Source organism: Teleopsis dalmanni, chromosome 2 (assembly GCF_002237135.1).
Source record: "Teleopsis dalmanni isolate 2A chromosome 2, ASM223713v2, whole genome shotgun sequence".
Classification (NCBI taxonomy): Eukaryota; Metazoa; Arthropoda; class Insecta; order Diptera; family Diopsidae; genus Teleopsis; species Teleopsis dalmanni.
Genome location: NC_051847.1, coordinates 233,829,019 through 233,834,564, shown reverse-complemented (window position 1 = coordinate 233,834,564; position 5,546 = coordinate 233,829,019).

The following is a 5,546-nucleotide window of genomic DNA, read 5'->3' as shown; positions in this document are numbered from 1 at the left end:
GGCCTCTGAATAAGTAGCCAGGGCTTATTTATCAGATATCACGGCGTATAAGTTCAATTAATCAAGGTGATCTTTAGGAAAGCAGGATGGAAAGCAAGATTTGAAATTATTTTTAAAAATATTTGAGTGAATCAGATTAAGACGATTTATATATTAATATAATGACTTTACAAATAAGTGCTTTAATCTGATATAGAAAAAATAGAATTAATGTTAAGTATATAGTTTGTACTGACAGATATAGTTTGTTCTACTCCATCTCAATTTTATTTATACTATATGGAACACAAAGCCATATAATCTAGGATCTCTTTAGAGTTTTATTATATTGGCAACTATATGAGTGATGCAACTATATGACCAATAACACAATAATATCAGAGTTGATTGAGATATCAACATATAGTATAGTAGTTTGATTTTTGTATATTAGAAAGATAGTGAATAAAATTTATATGGTTAATACGGCGTTTACATTGGCCGAAAATGGCTCATTTTGGTCAAAAATCGAAAATGAGTATCGAATGGCTCATTCTTGCATATAAAATTTCAAGCACAAAAATGAGCAATTTTCTCACATTCTGTATGACGTTCGAATGCATTCCACATACGTTCCAAATGCAAAGGAATCCATTGAACATACCCTAAATGAAAGCTCTTCATGGCATTTTGACAGTTTGAGAAAGCTGTTTTTAAAATATTTACAAAAAAAGGTAAACAAATGTTTGGTGGTTGCATTTTCTTGAAAACGATGCACTGCTTTTTAGAACTTTTACTTCCCAAAAAGTAATTAATCGAAGTTAAAAATATGTTTTAAGTTTCTAATGTAAGGTTTGAAGGGATATTTAACCTTCATGCAACATTTTTTTGGCACAGGCCAAAAATCAAATCAACATGCAAGTTGAAAAATCAGCTGTTGAAATGAGAACAAATGAAATAAAACGAATGTAAACACTTTCAAATGGCTCATTCAAAATGAGCCATTTTCGGTCAATGTAAACGCCATATAAGTTAAGGATCTTATGATATTATACAAATATTTGCGGATCGATATAGGTAGGGAGTACACCACAATTCACCACTAACTTTAGAGCTGCTAAAAACTTATAAATTGAATGAACCGCAGATTTTGTTCTCACAGACAAATTTCAAAAAAAAAATTTTTGTATATCAAAGTAGTTTCTATAAAAAGTGTGTCTAATTATAAATTTTACATTAGATAGTTTTTGAAGAAAAATGAAAATATTAATATCACATCATATATCAACCAATGGGCTTTGTCAACCTATGAGAAATTAATAGTCGATATTTGAGCATAAAACGTTTTCATATAAAAGTTTCATTTGAATTTATTGGCTGTATTTAGACCAGAAAGAAAAATAAAAAGGAGAAGAAGAAAAAGGAGAATAAGAAAAAGGGGAAAAAGAAAAACAAGAATTGTAGTTCTTCTTTATTTATTTGATGAAAAGCGAGTTAATATCTAGAGCATTTTTCCTCAACACGGTCTGAGACCACTTGGATGATTCTCGGCAATAAAACCTTTGTTAAATTCTGATAATAAGTTACATATGTGTACAGAAGTATAGTTTGATGTATATGATATAAGTGCTATTGATAGCACTAAAAGAGTAAAAAATGATAATTTTACAAAATATTACTGTTTGTATAACAGATCAGTTTGTTAATGTATAACAGATCTCTAGGTTGAAATGGTCTAAATTGGACAAAAAACGTACCAGTCAGCTACATCAACTAAGGTGGAACTTTTTCAGTACTACGGTATCGGTGTTGATGGACCACTATATAGTATGTAGGTATGCTATGAAACTGGGTCTACTCTATAATGACTATTGCTGTAGTTGAAGTTGGTTCCTTTGAAGAGTAAACTGTGATTCATTTCATGTGTCAGAGCTCATCTTTAACTATAAGAACATCTATAATCTTCGGAGCAACTTTTCTTACTGACCTGAGAAACTGTGCTCTATCTCATCTGTCAGTGCTCATCTTTAACTATTAGATTATCTATAGTCTTCGGAGTCTTTCTTACTGACTTGACCCAATTGTCATCTCACAAAATTAGGCCAATTTCATAGAAGTGTTCGGTTGGTACACCTTTCCCTAATAGGGGAACCATTCCCTTTCAGTGTTGGTCGTATGCTGAACTTCTAGTCTATGTATGAACCAACGCTATTTCTATGGTACCACACTAGCCTTTTATTTGAGCTCAAATCTGTATAAATATTTTCAGTTTATACTATATAATAAATTATAATTTTATTTAAATTCTCTAATTAAACAGATATGTTTTTATATGTATAAATTACTCGTATAATTTTCTCCGTTGCCTGCATTTTTTATTTAGCGGAAAAGTTTTTCATTCATACGTTACCAAAGGTGAAACTGAATTTTGTTAACAAAACTAAAATAAAAAAAAATTAAAACCAAAAAATTATATATAAAAAAAATTTTTTGTAAAATGGTTGGTTAAAAGCCAGAAAAATAAAAGATTTCAGATACAAGTCAGCTGAAATAAAATTTGACAATATAATACTAAAACTACTCAGTCGTAATCGGAGCAAAATGCAAGAAGGCATAAAGAAACAAAAACAACAATTTTAATGATATAAAATTTTGTATAATTTTTTGCTTATTTTGAGTATTACACAAATATTTTATTTAAAAAAAATAAAAAATATAAAAAAAATAAAAAATAAATGAAATAAAAAGCCTTACCGAAAGCCAAAATCTTTAACATAAAAGTGAAGGGACATTGATATATTGCCACACAAAAGGTGTATGAAAACAAGGGCACTGCGAAAGGACACTCGCCGCAAACAAATATTGCAAGATGGGCAGTAAGTGAAATAAAATTGAGCAAAGTTGTATGCAACAGAGGAAAAGATATCAATACCAAAAATAAATATCAAGAAGGCAACTATAGTAACTATACTATACGAGTGGTGAAGAAAAAAATTATCTCTTAAAATGTTATATCACAAGCTATCATTTTACATGAGATCATTGTGCTCATTTTGCCGCAACAATGGCAATGCTGCAACAACATTGCATGCAACAAAAGTAGCAACCGTTGTAATGTTAACAGCAAGTGGCCTGAAGCGCATCAACTTGCAATGTTGCAGTCCAGCAGTCCAGCAGTCCACCAGTCCGGCAGTTAGCCAAGTCAGTCAGTCAGTCAAACAGTCAAAAAGTCAGTCAGTCAGACTTTGAGATATAAATTTGAAGCAGCTTCCCTGCGAATTTGGCGCTACATTGTAGAAGGCTTGGTGTGCAAATGAAGACAGCAACAAGCAATTCTACACACGTTGCAAGTACGCAAAAGTACGAGTACTTAAGTATGTTTTAAGCTATAAATATAAGATGTACCTGTTGCATGTTGTCTGCAGCAGAAGTCCTGGTGTGAAGAAAAGTATATAAGCTTCTTTTTTTGTTGTTGTTGTTGAATATGGCATTTGGTATATAATGCTTTCAACAGTAAATTTCACTTGTTTAACATTGAAGAGATATTAGGTCAAAGTAATCGTAGTGTAGGACTTCCAGTAGAAATTCCATACAAAACAAGGTGCAGCAAAATAGTTACAAATACTGGTAATTATAGTTTGTAACTACAAATAGGTTAATCAGTATATTGTAGTCCCATATACGTTTGTAATAAGTTTTGTTAGGAATGTTCAAATGCAACTACATTTTAAGAAATAATATTAAAACTTATTAACGATATTATTTTGAGTGATCAATGAGTCAAAATGCATAGATCATAGTTATACCACTTGACATAGCGGTTTCAGTTTTATACAAACAATTGGTACGGCGTTCGAAAAAAGAGGTATGTCTAAGAACTCTATCCTTCACAGCGGTGTTAAAAAGACGCAATGTATGATCACTTAGTTTAAGTTAGATAATACCGGAGATTATAAGGGATCCACTTTACTACGAAAAAACAGCTAATCGATGGCACATATGCTTATATCAAAAGGAATTTCATATAACTGTAAAATTGCAGATGACTTAAAAAGTTTTAGAAGTTAAGTTAAAAGGAATCTTTATTTAAGGGGAATATGTATCCAAAACTTAAAAATATTGTTTTTTTTTTTCTCAACCAATTAATGCCATGCACTAGCATTTTGTATGATATATATTTATACATATATATATTCAGTATATTTGTATATAAGAGAACATTCTTTAATAAAGCAATTTATATTTAACTCATTATAAAGCTAATATTCGTAGAGTCTTAAACCCATACAACTTTTGTTAGATGGTTTAAATATATAGTATTAACTTTCAACTTCATAGTAGGTATATAACACTTTCAATAAAAAAAATATTTTGTTCATAAAAGACTTCATCGATTATCAATAATAATATCAGATTAAGACAAAAAAGTGTTTGTTGTGTTGAAACAATATATCAGAAGTATTATAACTAATAGATAACTAATAGGAATAAGGAGACGAGGTCCTCCCAAAACCAGATTAGTGGCAACAGAAACAAAGAAATCTCTTAACCAGCTACGTTTTACTGCCAGATTGTTTTTTATAAATGAATGCCAGTATGTTTTCCGTTAAAGAAATTTTGATTAACAGATGAAGACAAAAACAATCAGGCCAGAATTTTCTCTGGTCCGTTGCTCTCTGTCAAAAAATATGCTGCACCTTTCTTGCAAGTTGGACACTACACTTTAGATATACTAAAATTACTACTTTCTGTATTGTTAATTTATCTTCAAGTAATGCCAATATACGTATAACAATAAATTAACTCATAATAATATCTCTATTTTTAATGAACTTCATCAGCACAGCTTCCAATTAAATGTAACGTAACATTTTTTTTTTATTACACTACTTCATGCATTAATTATATCTTAAATGCATTAATAATGAAAATAATTATTATATACTAGCTATATATGCATAAATAATCATATTATTATCTTTGTTAAAGCACATTGACGTTTATTTCTGTCAAAATTTTAATTAAAAATCATGCAACAACATTTTCCCGTAGCGTTACTTCATAATCCAACATTAAAATGGCAGCCAGAAGATGCAATGGGTTTATGCATCTTTACGGTTAGTAACCTGTTGCATTTGTATTTCATATCTGCTACTGCTTGACATATGTACGCATATAACACAGACGTATGCTACTACAATATCTACAGATATAGACGCAAGAGTATGTGAATCTTTTTACCTTTTAACAAAACGCAGTTACCGCCAGAGATTTGCTAATTCTTGCCATTTTGATTGACGTTCGCCTATCTGTCATTTAAAATATTTTTATATTTTTATATTTTTATATAAAAATAAAAACAATATTCACGTAAATGCACTTTTGCTAAAGTCATAGAGCGAATGAATTAAAAATTTGTTTTATTCATTTGCCAAGTTTTTGGTGTGAGATAGTTGTAACTAAACGCAGCTGGATAGTTAGTTGTAGCTACCAATAACAGATACATAACGCACTATTTTTTATTATTTTACAGATGCCATAAAAAGCATTTAGAAAACGACAAGCAA